This window comes from Mirounga leonina, unplaced genomic scaffold, assembly GCF_011800145.1.
Source record: "Mirounga leonina isolate KUSES-001 unplaced genomic scaffold, KU_Mleo_1.0 Mir_92, whole genome shotgun sequence".
Lineage (NCBI taxonomy): Eukaryota > Metazoa > Chordata > Mammalia > Carnivora > Phocidae > Mirounga > Mirounga leonina.
The window spans coordinates 23,135,956-23,154,073 of NW_023270852.1; positions in this window are offsets into that span (position 1 = coordinate 23,135,956).

The window sequence follows — 18,118 nt, forward strand, 5'->3', positions numbered from 1 at the left end:
TCCCCATCTGCCTTCTGCAGGCAGTGACTCCGTGGGCCAGCCTCTGTGTCTACAGAATTCTCTACCATGCGTGACCCTGCCCAGGACTTGGATGAGGGGGTGGGGGGAATGCTACTGAAAGTGAGGGTGGAAGATTGTTTCTGCAGTTAATCGATGTACCTGCAGTTCATTTCCTTTCCCATTCCGGTCTGGACGATGCAGCCTTGAGGGTACAGAGAGGCAGAAGTAGCTTTGGATGTCAGAATTCGCCACCTACCTGCCTCCTGTGCCACTCCATCTGCCCCCTTCCCCCTCCTTCTTGCCACTAGTTTAAGCAGAATAAGGGACTTGACTGGCCACTGGGAGGGAGCATCAGTCAGAGCTGTGCCTCCTTCATGGAGCACCTGCAGAAAAGCAGGTTCCAGCTTTTGGAGTCTGTGAAGAGCCCCAGGCTTTATCTTCCAGACCACCCAGTCCAAAAGCTGGAGAGGAGGTGGGGAGGCTCCTGCTTAAAAAAAGGAGGGGGGGGGTGGCGCCTGGGTAGCTCAGTCGTTAGGCGTCTGCCTTTGGTTCAGGTCATGATCTCAGGGTCCCAGGATTGAGTCCTGCATTGGGCTCCCTGCTCAGTGGAGAGCCTGTTTCTCCCTCTTCCTCTGCTGCTCCCTCTGCTTATGCTCTCTCTGTGTCTGTCTCTCTCTGTCAGATAAATAAATAAAATCTTAAAATAAGATGTATTTTATTATAAATGTATTGCTTGCTTAGAAATAAAAAAAAAGTGGGGAAATCTCTAGAGTTCAGAATGAAATTATTCTCTAATACCATGTCCTAAAGAGAACTGCTGTTAACAGTTTGGGGTATTTCCTTTCCACCATGCCACAACTTGCTTTCCTTGCTGTCATGCCTCAGACATCTTTCTGAATCAGTACCTATAGGTCTATTTCATTCTTCTTAGTAATTGTATAGTATTACATGGTATAGGTTAAACATTATCCTTTTAGCTGCTGTTCCTATTAATGGAACTTAAATTGTACCCAATTTTTTTTTCTGTTACTAAGCTGCACTGAATATTCCTGTAGGTATTTCTTAGTGCACGAATGTGAGAATGTCTATAGGAAGAATTTCTAGAAGTAGGATGGCCAAATCAGAGTTTGCACATTTGCAATGTTGAAATATATTGCTATATTGTATTCTAAAGGGCTTCACTAATTTGGGTACTCTTATGAGGGCAGTCCTTGACTGTTAATAGCTCTTACCAGCATGTAACGTGTGAATTGTCTCAATCAATAGCTCCTCGAGTCCTCCAGAGATTTGGGCAATCCTCAGTAACTCTTTCATTGCAGGTCAACACACTTTTGTGCACCTGGTATGGATATTAAGGTAGGCATGGGGAATTCAAGGATGTCTAGAGGTTGAATGACATTGCATCTTAGAGGAGTTTATAAGCAGGAGAAGAGACAGGTAAATGAAAATTAAGAGATAATCTGCCAGGTATCAGCATATATATAAACTACTGAGAGAACATGGAGGAGGGAGTAACTGCCTCTTTCTGGGGCTCTTGGAGAAGGCTTCCCAGAAGAACTGGGCCTTGAAAGATGAGTAGGAATTCTTCTGGTAAAGAAATGGAGAAGGGCATTCTAGGCAGAGGGACTGGCATGAGCAAAGGCCCAGAGGTGGGAACATTCATATGCTCTCTAGGGAATGGTTCCATCGATCTGTAGGATGATCAAGCAAAGAAGGAGGGGCAAGAAATCAATCAGGGGAGGTTCAAAGGTTCAAAGACCTTGAATGCCACAGAAGGGGGAAATGTTGAGATCAGGTGCAGAAAGGGCAGAAGGCAGAGAGCCTGGAGCCTAGAGCCTGGAAGAGTGATCAAGAGACTGTGCAGAAGTTCAGATGGAGGTGATAAAGGATGGCATCGGGGTGACAGTGCTCAGAACAGAGAGGAGAGGGCTGGAGGTGTGGACAATATTTAGACACATTCTTTTGGGATCTCAGACTCAGCCTGGACTCAGCCTAGAGGCTGTCATCTGGGTCAAATTTATTACACTGGATGGCTAATAAAACTGTATTGATTTCATTTTGTTTTGCAACAAGAGATCCCTCTGCTGGGAGAAATGTCAAATCTGATGTATCTGAGAGGAATGAACAATAGAACTGCTGACTGGTTCAGCTGAAAACTGCTGTCTCAGGACCAGGGCTGCTTGCACTATTTGATAGACTAAAAGAGCCTGGACACTGACCTGGGCTACAGATTGGGGAGGATGGAGGAGAAAAAACAAAAGGTGAAAGCAATGACCTTATGAAAGAAAACCCAGGAATTAACATGAACACATATCAATCAATCAATCAATTCATGAAATCTGTATAAGAATTTACTCTGTGCTCAGCAGAGTGCTGGCCATTGAGACACAAAGACCCTGTTCCCCAGGGACTTGGTCTAGGACTAGAGCCCAAAGCACTTGCAAATGGGTTGGTTTGGCATGGTCGAATCTTGTCTTAATAAAACAATGGAATTTGAGATATCTGTCCTAGTAACTCCTGTCTATTCCCCCTTTCTACATCCAATCCCACCCTGGGCTTTCTTGTGATGGTAGGTTCGTGTACCATTCTGGTTCTCAGCTTATTGACAGCTTATCTCCATTAAAGCAGTAAGTGATGATCAGAGCATTTCTAATAGTAGCTTAAGGCATGATCCATCCTGAGCTTTCTTTTCCAATGTGTGTGAGAGAGAGCCTGGTTCCAGCTGGTCCCAGCCTGACTGCTCACTAGTTCTGTGACTTTGGAAGAATCATTCAGCCTTTCTGAGCCTCATTTTACTTACCTGAAAGTATGAGGCATCATAATTCCTGCTCTGCCCTCCTCATGGGATGGTTGGAAGGCTCAAAAGATGTGAATGTGCTTTAAAAATTGTTAGGTGTAACACAAAAGCAATAGTCTATAATTACTCCCTGTGCTCTCAGTTGCTCGGAGACAAAACCCTATATTGTTATTGCAGAGTGTTTATGATTTACAAGCCCCCCTTTCTTTACAAGCATGTGAGTGAACATATTACACTTTGGTCCACCTCCTCCCATTTAAAGATGGCGGGCTCTGAGCTTAGTGGGGTTGGACTAATTTTTCCTAAAAAGATATCTGTGAGAAGGGGAAGGTGAGTGAGACTTAAAAAGGAATTCCTGAAGATTTGTATGCAGGTGGCAGGATAAGAGCAATTAGGCTTGGACTACAGCAGAAGAGATTAGGTCAAACATTGGGAAGAATAACCTGGTTTTAAGCGTCAGGAGACACTGGACTGGGCGACTTTGGAACTTTCTAAGACCTGAGTGTTGTCCCTTCTTACCAACTATGCAACTTTGGGCAAGTTACCAAGGTCACTCAGTTACCATTTACTAAACTGAGTCTCTGGGACTCAGTTACTTCCTAAGGGTTGTATTGAGGTAATATAGTATGTGCGCCAAAATATGAGCTGATTAAATCTCCTTTTCTGGAACTTGTTCTGATATGAAAGATGGAGGCGGCTCTTTCTATATAATTTGTGGGGCAGGAGAATAAATTAAGTAACTAGAATCCTAGTATTCTGCAAAGCCCCTGTGGAGAATTCACATTGCAGATAGTATGAAAACTTGGTGAAAATTTTGTTAGTAATTCTGAGCTTAATGTAGCTGTTCAACAGCTGAACTGCTACAATTGTGCTCCATTGGAGATAAAAAACATATTTAGAGGCTGCATGTAACCATCTTGAGCTTTTCCCCACAAAACATTTTGCAAAAAAATTGTTTTATTTTATTTTATCTTAATTAGAGAACTAGTAAGGAGTTAGAGAGGTTTAAATATGATAAATCTGAGTTTACTTGCCACTGATGTGTATCTTTATAGAAGGAAAATGAAGGTTTCAATTGACTATTCATGTCAAAGAGAGGCTCCTGTCCTGTCTCTCATCAGGAGTGTTTGTGCTGAGACCTTCCCAGGTCACAGTCATTGGGTGTTATAATAGAGGACATGATTGTGAATGATGGTGATAAAAAGGTTGATGGTGATCTCGGCAGCTGATATTCTCTGGAAACATGCCATGTGCTAGGCCCTGTGCCAAGTGCTTCCCATGGATTATCTCACGGAATTCTCATCTCTACCTGATGCATCATTTTCCTCACTTTACAGATGCAGAAACTGAAGTGAGTGAGGGTATATACCTTGCTCCACATTGCCTCTCTAGGGAATGAGCAAAGCCAGTCAGTCTCCCCCAAAAGCCAAAATCTAAATATATTGTTTCTTAATTTGAATTATTTCTAGCTCCTGCTGTAATCATTACCGTAAGTTATAAGATATTTGAATTAAATTGAAGCCATGTATGGAGATTTCCTTTATTTTAATGCTGCCAGATGGCTGAGTTTTAAACCTCCTTGAAGAAAATCTCTGAACTTTGAAGTCAAGGCATCTTATGGTTTGCAAGATACCTTACTGATGATTTTTGGAACAATCTCACGAGGTAGGTACTATTATCCCATTTAACAGATGAAGAAATTGAGGCTCAGATAACTTAAGCCAATATTCTTCAAACTTTAATGTATATATAAATCGTCTAGTGATCTTGTTAAAATCAGATTCTGGTTCAGTGCGTCTGGTGTGGGGCTTGAGAATCTGCATTTCCAACAACCTCCGAGGTCTTGCTGAGGCTACTGGTCTGGGGGTCACACTTGGAGGAGTAGGGTAAGTCACCTGCTCAGGATCTCATAGCATGAAAGAAGGAGATCCTTAAAGCCTAGTGTCTTAACACTATCTGTGCTTCTCAGGGATGGTATTGGTGGCATTGAAAAGGCATGGTTGCCCTTTTTCTGGTGGGAGAGGTGGGCTGGACAGGAATCTAGACTTGAATCTGGCTCTAAGAGCTCTACTTCTGGTCATGCTCCACCCTCTCTCTGAGCCTCAGTTTCTCTTGCTATACAAAGTTGGAAGTGAATTACATGGTTTCTAAGATCTCCGAATACCAGGATAAATCATGAGGAAGTCCCTATATTATGATCCTTCTGTGGAAATGCTTAGAGTGGTTTCTGTTTTCCTGACCAGACCCAGACAGATACACCGATGGATGGATCTGTAGACATGATCCAGTTTTCTTATTCATTAGCTGAGAAATGCTGTAGATCCCTTTGTATAAAACTTCTTATCATCCTTCCTGTTATATATCCTCCTGATACATAATACATGATTCTGTAAATTTTAGAAAGTACAGTTTTTCAGAAAGGCCAGATAGTACATGATCTGAGAAAAAAAAAAACAGTAGTAAGTAGGGACTTGGGCTCTTTTCCCTCACTGCTCACCTTTGGAATCTGAGGAGATGCACGTCTTCTAGATAGCTTTGTACTCTGTTGCATGTGATGAAAACCCAACTCAAATTAGACTAAGCAAAAATGCCACAATATATTGTCCATGTACTAGAAAATCTAAAAGCAGAGCTAGCTTTAGGTACTGTTGGATTCTGAAGCTCAGACATATGAAGACACAGTCCCTGTATGTCTGGCTTAGATTTCATCTATTGGCTTAATTCTCAGCCAGGGGCTTTCTATGTAGCAGTAAAGATGGTTGTCGAGTCTGTTCTTCAAGGATTATGTCATTCTTAGAGCTTCTTATTCCAAAGAAAAGTGAGACTTATCTCCCACTGTCCATTTTCAAACCTCATAAACATGGAGCTCATTTGTTATGCCTGGGCCCCATGCCCATTTGTCAACTAATTACTGTGGCCAGAAGGAAAGGATGGGACTGGGTCTGGCTATATGCCCATCTACCCTAAGGTTGGAGGACCAAGAGATACAGATGGAGAAAGACGGTGAAGGATGGTGACAATAGCTACTCTTATTTATCTCATTTAATACACAAAATTATCCTGCTATGGTCTGAATGTTTGTGTCCCCCTATAATTCATATGTTGAAACCTAAAGGCCAATGGGATATTTGGAGGTGGGGCCTTCGGGAGGTGCTGAAATCATAAGGGTGGAGCCTTCATGAATGGGATTAATGTCCTTATAAAAGAGACCCCAGAAAGCTCCCTAGTCCTTCTATCATGTGAGGACACATGAAGGCACCTTCTATGAACCAGGAAATGGGTTTTCACCAGACACTGAATCTGTCAGTACCTTGATCCTAGATTCCCCAACCTTCAGAACTACAAGAAATAAATGTTTGTTATTTATAAGGCACTCAGTTTATGGCATTTTGTTACAGGAGCCTGAATGGACTAAGACATCATCTATGGAGTAGATATTATTAAATCTGTTTTAATCCAAAGCCCCTGCTCTTTTCATTCTGATATACTGATTATCCTATAAAACCACATTCAAGAGGGTCACATTGGAGAACTCATATTTGTTTGTAGGTCCCGCAGGTTTGACCTTGGACCTAGAAACAGAAGACACAGTCAAAAGGAATAGAGAAGTGAGGAGTCAGAGTGAGAATGAGATGTGGGAGTCCACAGCTTTAGCTGTGCACGTGGCTTGGCTGCCCAGAAGTCTGACTCAAGACTCTTGATGTAAAGGGCTTATTACCTTCCAGGTGATGCTTGCCCAGGTACCAGCGAGTTGCTTGTTTTAGGGTGAGCTGTTGCTTTTTGGTTCTAGTTGAAGCCACAACTTCATGAAACTCTGGCTTTGTTTTAATCCCAAGATACCTACATGGAACTATCTTCTTCCACAGAGGCTTTCCTCCCTCTGACTCTCCCTGCCCTCATCCTTCATCTGAGCATCAGGATGAAATATAATCCTCTTAGAGAGTATGGATGTGTGGCTTCCTGAGATGCATACAGGTTAATCACAAGAGAGATGAACTCCATCTCTCCTGGATAGAGTGGACTTTGTTGGATAGACTTACTCAGCCTGATTTTTGACAGTTCATTATAATAGGTTCAGGGATAAGTTTTGATACAAGGAAGCTCTGATTCAGAGAAAAGAATACACAAGAATAGGTGTAAAACCTATTCATCATCAATCAGCAAATATCAGTTGAGTCCCTAGCATGTATCCAATATTGTACCAGCCCTAGGATGGGTAGGGGTAAAGAGGAGAAAGAACAACAAAAAAAGTAGAAGACCAGTTCATGCCAACAAGAGCCTTTCTACCTAGCTGAAGACTTCAGTACAAGAAAAATTGAGAGAATATTTGAGATCGAGATGATTAAATTTAATGGCAAAGGTGCCCATTCATTGGACATATCTTTACTAGCTGTCTCCTATGCACCAGGCACTATGCCAGGCATCAGGTAAACCAAACACGCAATTATTTTTTATCATTTTTTAAGGAGCTTAAGTCTAGAAGGAGATGTTTACAAATAAGTAAAAAGGCCAATGCAAACATTTGTTGGGTGTTTGCTAAGTGATGCACACTATACTGGGCTTTGTCTTTCGAACTGAGAGTACAAAGATAAAGACAAAAATCAAATCTTTTAATAAGATTGCATATTAATGGTGATGACAACCATATAAATAGATACATTATGTGTATATGAAATGTGATCAATAGAAGTATGAACCAGGTACCATGGGAACTCAGCAAGGGGAGACTGTTACTATGCATGGTACATGGCGTGGGTAGCAAAGGTGGGCATGATCAGGGAAGAAGGGAAATTTGGGCTGTGATAATGGAGGAGCAGGCATTTGCCAGATGAACAAGACATTACTAGCACAGGGAGCAGCATGTGAACTGTCACCATAGTATGAAAAATTCATGGAGTGTTTGGCACATGCAGGTAGCTGCCCAGGTTTGGGGTGAGTAAGATTAAGAGGTGGGAGATGGAGCAGGAGAAGTAGACAGGGGCCAGATCATGAGGAGCCTGTAGGTCATGATTTAGGGAGCTTGGATTTTATCTAGAAAACAATGAAGGAGCTAAGTTTAGAAATCTTTGGGAGTTAGTGTTGGGTATATGGGGTGAGGGAAGAGAAAGGCTCTATAAGATTTCATGTTTCTTACTTGGGCAGTCGGGTGCATGGTCCTGCCATTTACCGAGATTGGGGGATGTGATGGTTAATATTATGTGTCGACTTGGCTAGGCAGTGGTACTCAGTTATTTGGTCAAACACCAGTCTGGATGTTGCTGTGAAGGTATTTTTTAGATATGATTAACAGTTAAATCAGTAGACTCTGAATACAGAAGATTATCCTCCATAATGCGGATGGGCCTCATTCAATCTGTTGAAAACCTTCAGTGGAAGGACAGGTCCTGTGAGGAAGGAGAAATTCTGCCTCCAGATGGCCTTCAGACTCAAGACTCCAACACTACCTCTTCCTTCAGTCTCCAGCCTGCCAGCTTGTCCTGCAGATTTGGGAGTGCCAGCCCCCACAATCGTGTGAGCCAATTCCTTAAAATAAATGTCGCTTTCTCTCTATATGCATCCTATTGGTTGTTTCTCTGGAGAACCTTGACTGTTACAGGAGGATGTCTTTTTATTCAAGCTTCTGATTCAGAAATGTTTTTGCTGAAGCAATGGTTCCGAAATTTTAAAAGAGAAAGCAAAGGCTTATTTTTGTTGTTTATGCCAGGGGATATTATGGTTCAATATCAATGTTGTTTATTTACTTCATTCTTGAGAAATTTTTAGGTTGTCCAACTGCCTAAATTGGACAATGTCCTTTCTAGGCTTCTGTTGTTATACATTGGAGAAAATGGGATGTATTTGTTTAACTCTCACCAGTAATAAAATCCACTACACACAATAATTTCTAATTATTTTATTGAAGCCAGAGTTTTTGTCTGGTGGTTTCTTTGCAAGTTATACAGAAGATTTGTACCTGTAAAGAAGTGTTGGAAATGCTTCTCAAAATGTGCTTCACTTGAGATAAGGGTCTAAAAGGATACAATTTTGAAACTATTATGTTACTCTGACTACATTTATGGGAGGAGAAGTGGGTCCTTCAGTGGGTCATGGGAGGTGATAGGGTGGATTAGATTCTCCTACACAACTACAAGTAGAGAGATCCCCAACAGGGAGAACTTTGTATGACTTCTTAAAGCTTTACTATTTCTTAATTCATTTCATTTCCTCAGAAGCAAAGCTTTGAGATCCAACAAAACTAGTGCCTCACTTACTATCTCTGTGACTTAGGGCAGGTAAACGATTGCTTTGAGCCTCAGTTGCAACATCTAGAAAGCACGCCATTTACAGTTTTTGCAAGGACTCACTGAGAGGTTAGTTATAAAGTGTCCCGTCTAGGGCCTGGTGCAGAGTGGGCACTCAGTGAGAAGCTATTTTTATTATTCTTTACATTTATTTGTTCCCACATAGGCTTTCAAATTCAAGATTGCCCAGGATAGTTACATATACTTGGTCTGTTGGACCTTGTGGAATTTTCTCTTGTCCAAATGGAAATTACAGACTCTTAACACCTAAAAATTTCTCAAGAATGAAAGGAACTGACATGGTCAAAAAATTCAAGCTGAAGAACAAACCTTATTTCATGAGGAACAAAACCATTCCTTCATGCCTCTCTCCCCTTTTCCTTTCACATGACCAGTTGCTACTCATTGTTCAAAACTCAGGTCAATATCACCTCCTTATGGAGCCTTTCTGTCCTTGACCAGCAAGCACCTCCTTGTATTTTAGCAGCACCCTTGGTCCTCTTAATGCACATCTCCAAGGAGCACAATTTTATTCTATAAATAAATAGCAGGCTACCTATTCTATAGAATTGTCCAGGGGGTGGCCCTTGTGTTTATAATAGCACTGATTATAATGCCTGTAATCATTTGTTCTCTTGTTTGTATTCATTTCTAACAGGGAGCACTTTTAAGGGCATGGACCATATTCAACTTCCCAACTTGCGGTGTCTGGCACAGTGCCTGGGACATTGTCTAAGGAAAGAATGAGTGGATAAATGATGAATGAAAATCTGCAGTGAGTAACAATGAGGATATGTGATAGATAGTATTTTCCATCATCCACTGTCCCCAATCATGTCTACAACTTCCCCAAGCACTATTGAGGGCACTGCCATATGACTGTAAAGTTTATGACATTTAAGAATTCTGCAATTTCATCCCCAGGCTCCGCTCATCACAGTCAGATCCAATGAAGCAGCTTCTGTGTGCAAAAGTAGAATGAGGTAGGGGGACTGTGAGTAGAGATTGTGATGAGTTTTTAATGAGGCTAACTGTTCTGAATATCAAGTTGGTTTGCATTCTCATTAGCAATTCTCATAAATTGTTTGAAATGCTCATAACATCAGGAATGCAAACTTAGAGATGAATCAATTATACCTTGGTTTCCTGTTGAGTGGAGATTATTAATTGCATCTTTTCTCATCAGAGCTCCCCACACAACCACAGCCTTTATTTTTAGCCCATCCCCTATTGCCAGCTCCTATCTGAATCAACTTTAGTCTAACCAGGGCATGTCAGGTTAAAACTGGGGCGAAGGGAAAGAAAAACTTAGAAAATTGTGTCACCAGTAGTGTTAGACGTGGGTTCAACACAACAATTTTGCAAAGAAGTCATTGTAGGAGGACTACAGCAGCCTCCCAATGAGCAAAGCCCATAACTCCATCTCCTACCCCAGCTGGCTCTCCTCCTATGCACTCTCACTGGCCCCAAGTGGGGACCCTGCCTACAGTGACTTCTTCAAGCATTTGTGCCAGAATTCTGCCAATGTACCAACTACTCTATCACTTTTAAACTGTGGGCCCCGCCCCCTCACAGAGGAACCCCCGTTCAGAATCTGTGTTTATAACTCTTTTGCTTTTAGTTACAATTTTAGTTCCTGGTAGAATATGTATATTCCTAAGCAATATAGCGTTAAGTTTGTTAGGATTTGAACTTTAGGAAACACATATCATACTGAATGTTTTGTTCTGTGACTCACTTCCTTTCATTCAACATGCTTTTGGGATTCAACTGTGTTGATATGTAACTCATTCATTTTCGTTGCTGGTAGAATCCCACTGTATGAATATACAGGTCCTCAGGCTTTAGTAAAAATCCCTGGGGCCAGATATGTTTCCAAATATAGCCTGCCTTTCTTTCTCTCTCTTTCTCTTCCTCCCCTCCTCCCTCCCTTCCTATCTTTCTTAAGCTCTACACCCAACGTGGGGCTTGAACTCATAACTCCAAGATCAAGAGTTGCATGCTCTACTGCCTGAGCTAGCCAGGGGTCCCCCAAATAAAGCCTTTTTTGCTTGTTTTTAGAAAGGTAATAAGATATATATTGCATCAATTACATAACATTCCCAATAGGGTCTTGACAGGCATTTGGTAATCAAACACATGAATATTTCTGTTTAAAATGTAGAAAATAGGGCGCCTGGGTGGCTCAGTTGTTAAGCGTCTGCCTTCGGCTCAGGTCATGATCCCAGGGTCCTGGGATCGAGTCCCACATCGGGCTCCCTGCTCGGCAGGAAGCCTGCTTCTCACTCTCCCACTCCCCCTGCTTGTGTTCCTGCTCTCGCTATCTCTCTCTGTCAAATAAATAAATAAAATCTTTAAAAAAAAAAAAAATAAAAATAAAATGTAGAAAATATTCACTCTAAGTGGAATAATACAGCTAATAAATAGCTTCATGTTAGTTCATGTCAGGCTCTGCTGCCAAATAAGTTATGAAGTCACTTTCAGTTTCCAAAGTTTAGGGATTATGGGCCTACTCCTTAATTATTTTTTTATTTCTTCTTTAATGCAGATATTTGGTTGGTTTCCAGTTTTTCGTTAACACACATAATGCTCCCAAACCATCTGTATATGGCTGCCTCCACCCTCCAGGCTCTTTGAAAGCAGAAGCTGGTTCTTACTCATCTTCATGGCTTAACACAGGGCATCAGTAAATGTGTTTTGAATGAATAAGTGTTCACTTTGCTCTTCCTGAAAACTATGCAACTACATTAAAACCACAAAAATGAGTCCCAAAGTAGGAGCTCAATTCACTAATGCCATTAAAGAAGGGGCTGGAATAAATAAATAAAATCCTTGAGCAACTTTAGGAGTATTTTCTTCTATTGCTGGCTAGATAGAATGCCTACATGTGGTCTCTGTATTATGATATCATTATGGGTCTTTTAAAGACATTCTATTACTTTTAAGTATAATCTTAGTACAATATACGATGGTACTGCCAATCCACCACCCTTCTCCGAGTCCAGGGGACATACGTAGGCTTTAAACAGTCAAACACAGACCAAAGGATGAGGAAGTGGGAAGGTGGCCTATCTGAATTTATTGGACAAAACCCTGCACTCCCATCAATTACAATCTATCTCTACCTGTGGTTCATGTGGCTTAAGAGTAACAGGAATGGCAGAGAAGGTGCCGGCTGTCCCCAGGGATTAGTTTGAAAGTCCTTGCTGGATGTATTTCCATTTCTACTCCAGGATCTTGAAGGACCCAAGGGCCATAAGAGGATATATCACATAGTCTCTGTTTTAGGGATGGCCATGACATACCCTTTCTCATCCCTGGACAGAGGCTTATTTTTCTCTTAACAGTATTTGTTCCTAACATTTTTTGCCTACAGGTCCAGATTTTCCATCAATTCCTAAATAGAATACTGCTACTTTATAAAGGGTATTTGGGGAGAGTCTGGGTGGCTCAGTTGGTTAAGTGTCTGCCTTCGGCTCAGGTCATGATCTCAGGATCCTGGGACTGAGTGCCAGGTTGGGCTTCCTGCTCAGCAGGGAGTCTGCTTCTCTCTCTCTCTCTCAAATAAATAAATAAAATCTTTATTTAAAAAAGGGTATTTTGTAAGTCTACTGATAAGTCAAAAAGAAATGTGTGGGTCATACTACACTGGATGTTTCAAGCTCTGAGACAATGAAAATCCTGTCTATTAAGCCATTGCTGGGTGCTGAGGATGTCAAAGACAAATGAGACAAAGTCCCTGTGATAGTTAATTTTATGTGTCAACTTCTCTGGGCCATGCGGCCCAGATATTTGGTTAAACTTTATTCTGGATGTTTCTGTGAGAGTGTTTTTGGATGAGATTTACATTTAATCAATGGACTTTGAGTAAAACAGATTGCCATCCCTAATACGGGTAGGCCTCATCCAATCAGTTGAAGGCCTTGACAGAACAAAAGGCTGACCTTCTCCCCTGAGCAAGGGGAATTCTCCAGCAGACTGCCATCAGACTTCACCTGCAACATCGCCTCTTCCTGGTTCTATGGCAGACTGCCTTTGGACTCAAACTGCAACTCTTTCCTGAGTCTCCAGCCTGTCACCCCCTACCCCACCCCCCATCAGATTTTCAACTTGCCAAGCCTCCACAATAACATGAGCCAATTTCTTCAAATAAATTACTTTCTCTCTACATATACACACATCCTGTTTGTTCTGTCTCTCTGGAGACCCTGACTAATGCAATTCCTATTCTCCAGCACCTCAGCATCTCTTGAAACAGACGTGCAAACAAGTGATTCTATTCCAGTATGAAGACTACCCTAAAAGTTGGTTGCATGTATAAAGTATGATAAGAGCACAAAGAAGCATCTCTACTCTTGCAGGGATACTTAGGGAAGGCTTTCCAGGGGTGATTTTCTAGGAGGGCAGTGTGTTAGGCAGAGAAATCAACGTGTAAATGTCCAAAGGTGTGGGAAAACAATGTGTTCTGAGGACCATCTGTGCAGAGGGATGTGGTGCAAAATAGAAATTCGATGCAGCAATTGAACAAGATGCTCAAAAGTTAAGAAAAAGCAATAATATGCCTGTGTACCCCTCTGGACAGACAGACTGTCCTTGGGGACAGAGACTGAAAAGGAGCTCAATTTGCACTACAGTCCAGTGTGGAAAACAAGTCAGACAAACGCTGAGACAGCACTCACGTCAAACCCAGTGAAACTGGCCTGCCTTATAGAATCTGAGAGCTGGAGGGAGCTCGGAGTTCATGTAGTGGCCTGCCCATGAGCACCTCTGCCTAGGATGGCTGCCTGTGTGTGGCACCCCAGGGCAGAGTCTCATGGCGAATATTTGCCAAAAAGCACAGACATTTAATACACTTTGCTCATTGTCTCAAATCCATTGGTGCAGGATTTAGAGAAGAAAGGGCTTGTTCTTATAGCTATGATTACATATATAAGTAAATAGGCTTAAAAACAAGAAAAAAGTGGGAGAAACAGGAGTCCATTAAGACACAGAGTCACTTGAGAATTCTGCCCCATTTTCTGAGAGAAGTTGAAGAAGCTAAAAACAGGAAATGAAAAGGAGAAACGTAAATCAAACAATCCACACCTCTATGCTAGAAATTGATTAGGATTGAGAGTAGACACACTTAACCTAATTGTGATGAAGTGTCTATAATTAGGCTAAGGGAAACATAGAGTGTGAACATTTCAAGGATACCTAGACCTTTATCAATTTTCCAAGTGGAGATGTTGAATAGAGAAGGAAGTACTGCTTTGAGAGTCTTAGTCATCATAAAGAAATCATACAGAAATTAGTTGGGAGCCCAGAGTGGAGGCTGGGAGAGGCATTTCTGACTTAGTCTGGTCCCTTCTGAGCCCCTTATCCACCACTCCTGTGCCTGTTAGCCTCCCCACATCCCCCATTCAAAGACTCTCCCCATGCTGAGCCCTCCTCCTTGCCTGGTCTCCCTCCATGGCCTAGAGCAACAATGGCCCATCAACTGCAGCAACAACCCAACAGACCTTTCTCATTTCCAAGGCCTGTACTCTGACAGAAGCAATTTTTAATGGCATTTCAAAGTAAATTGAATGGGGCTTGTAACAGTAACATTACGTGATTATACCTTGTGTAGTCCTGTTTTCAGAGCTTGTGGCCTATGGAAAAGGGATTTGCTTGGTCAACTACATCCTGTGGAAATGTCGAGGAGAAAATTCAGTATGCCTTCAACTGTCAGCACCCACAGTATCTGTCATGCCCACAACACACAGATGGAAGTCCAAGCTGCACAGAGTCCATGCTGACCTCAGCCTAATCTCTGCGTATGTCTGTGTGTGCGTGCACACTTGTATTTGTGTGTGTGTTGGCGAGGCTGAAAATGACTCTAGGTATATGGATACCAACTTCTCCTCATCAAGACATCATGGGGGAAGATAGAAGAACTGGTTGTTCATTTTGTCTGTGTGAAGATTGAGACTTGGTGACAAAAAGTTTTGCAACTAACCGGCTGTTTGGTCTTAAACAAGCCACTGAATGTCTTGGAGCCTCTGTGTCCTCATCTGTAAAATGGGGATACAGGAATTGCCTACCTAATGGGGTTCCTGCGAGGATGAAAAAGGCAATGTTTGTGACAGCACCTAGTGTGGCTTTCACAGGCCGTCATGAGCTGGCCATCAGGACCCTCTCTCACCTTGCCTTGCATCATTCCCCTAAACAAACCCTTCGCTCCTTCCCAACTGGTATGCACAGGAAACCTGCCACACACCATGCCACTGCTCACCTGCTTTTCCCCTCCTGCAGTTCCAGCTTCAGGTTTTTCTATTTGTCCAAAGAATATAAAAATTTTAAGACTCAGCCTGAATCCCAGTGGTCTCAGGGAGCCTTCCTAGATTATCTTAACTTTGCTGATTGCTCCCTCCTCGAACTCCTTTTAACTTTAAGCACCTTATCAAGTGTTTCACGCAATCCCGTTTGACAGGTTACTGCTTTGTCTGTGTAAGAGAGACTATTTTCAAAGTAACTCCTGTTGGATTTTCACCTCTTTTTAATTCTGCTTATTTTCTCATAATGTTTTCTTTAATAGAAAATACCAAAAGGCTGGAATGAGGAGTCTATGACATAAGGAATATCCCTTCCTGGAGGGAAGAGGAAATCAGAAGACGCTTCAGAAGGTGTTGGGTGAAAGAGGGGAGTCAGGAAGGGAGGCAAAGTGCAGATACAAATGACCTTTCCCCCTCTCTCTGGGATTGGATATTGAGGATGGTGGTGGACCGGTAGACAGGATGATAGAAGCATAAAGATAGAAAACATAAGATCTGGTGCCCTGCTTTCCTCACACATGACCCAAAGACATTGTAAACCCCAAAGAGAAGTCCAGAATTTGGCATAGCATCCCTGTCTACAAAGTGCTGAAATGGTGGAGTAGGAATTGCTAAAAGAAGTGCCCAAGAGTTTGGCCTTAGTTTTCTCTGATTCTAGGGGATGCAGAAATTCTGTGTGCGCCTCAGGCACTGGGGTACTTGGGAGATGTTGGCTGATGAGCTTCAAAGGCTGAGGGGGTTGTCCATAACAGTCAGAAATGAAGAGATACCACAGTAAAGGGCTAGCCAGCCGCCCACACTGGTGACCTCAAAGCAGTTGCAGATGCCTGAGAGGACTGGTGGTTCTAGTGAGATCCAGGGTAGGGCCAAGCTAGTGAGCAAGATGTCACTCTTAAACTTCAGTGAGAGAAAAGGCCCACAGGATGCTACTCATGGACCAATGAACAGCAGAGGCAGCAGGAACTGGAAGGAAACGAGGTGAAGCAGCACATCTTCCCCTAGGTTTTAAGTTTTCCAACTTCCCCTCAACTCCTCCCCCCATCACATGAGTGGGATGAGTGCTTGAGAGTAAGGTGAAAGAAGTTACAGGAAATGAGAGCTCCAGGCTCCTTTTCTCTCTCTTTCTCTCTTCCCTTCCTCCTCTTTTCCTCTGCACATCTGGTAAGTAGTGAGCAAATTCTGGCTTACTTCTGTGTATTTTATCTCCTCAGATAGATTAGAAGTTGCTGAGGGGAGGGACAGAGTTCCAGAGCTGGGCCTGACATTGTGTTCTGAACATCTGTCAACGTCTGTTTTGTAGAGTTTGAACAAGTACCTTACATCTTCATCTGCAAAAGCAGTGGTGGTGGTAATAATAATTGCTCCTCTTTGTTGCAAGGGAGACACATAAGGTAGTAGATGAAAAGAAGGTTCTGGATTCAGACTGTCTGGGTTTGAATCCTGGGCCTGCAACGGACTAGTTATGGGACCCTGGGGGCGGGGGTGGGAGGGGAGAAATCACTCAACTTCTCAGAACTTAGTTTCTTTAGCTGTAAAATGATGACAGTTCCTAGGATTGTTCTGAGGATCAAACACATTCATATGTATAAACTTAGATGGTGCTTGGATCACAGGAAACCATTTTAGTCTTATGTGCCAGACAATTTCGGTGCTACCTGGTCTCCGTTTTAGAGACGAGGTGCAGAAATATTAAGTGACTTGCACCAGAACACACAGCTAGGAAGTGACAGAGCCCAGATTCCAAGGCAGGCAGTTTGAGCTCACAGGCTGCACACATGCATTACCCCGCTCTGGTAGAGAAGAGATAGGATGGAAACCACTCACTTTCCTAGTAGTCCTCAAGGCCCCACTCTGTGAGCACTTTCTCCCCATACTAACACCATTCTGTTAATGATTCCTTCCCTTCTATGCCCACTTAGGTAGTGACAACCTACAGCCCTTAAGAACTATCCTACTCAGTGTTTTATGGTTAAGAAAAAGAGAAATATAAGGTTTCTTTTACTGTGCTTATTTTCCTGTACTTAAAGTTTCTTAAAATTAAAAATCAAAGTCACTATCATTCTCCCAGGCTATTAATAGTTTTATTAGAGTGAAAAATTTTATTTGGGGCCATTTAGGAAATTTAGATACAAAAGATTAAGCTGAAAATATCAAAACGTTAGATGCCATTTATTAAGCACAAACTGGTGACAAACACTATATTGTGTCTAGTCCTCACAATGACCTTGAAAGTTTAGTATTACTATTTAATTTTAAAGGTGAGGAAACCAAGAGTCTTTAAAATGGGGGGCGTCTGGGTGGCTCAGTCGGTTAAGCATCTTACTCTTCATTTTGGCTCAGGTCATGATCTCAGGGCTGTGAGATCTGGCCCTGTGTCAGGCTCTGCGCTCAGCATGGAGTCTGCTTGGGATTCTCTCTCCCTCTCCCTCTGCTTCTGCTCTTCCCCCTGCTCATGCTCTAAATAAATTTAAAATAAATAAATAAATAAATAAATAAATAAATAAATAAATAAATAAATAAATAAATAAAATCTAAAAAAAAAAAGAGAACAGTGTGTCCACAGCTATGAATATATGATGACACACTACTAATTTTTGGAGGCCACATCAATATGTGTGCCTAATTCAACCTTGAAATCTGCATGGAGTTAACCTGGTTATTTCCTGGAAGGATCGCTTGCAGAACTTTGCTGTAAGGTAAGACAATAAAATTAGGAAGAAAAATGAAATTACAGACCTTGAACT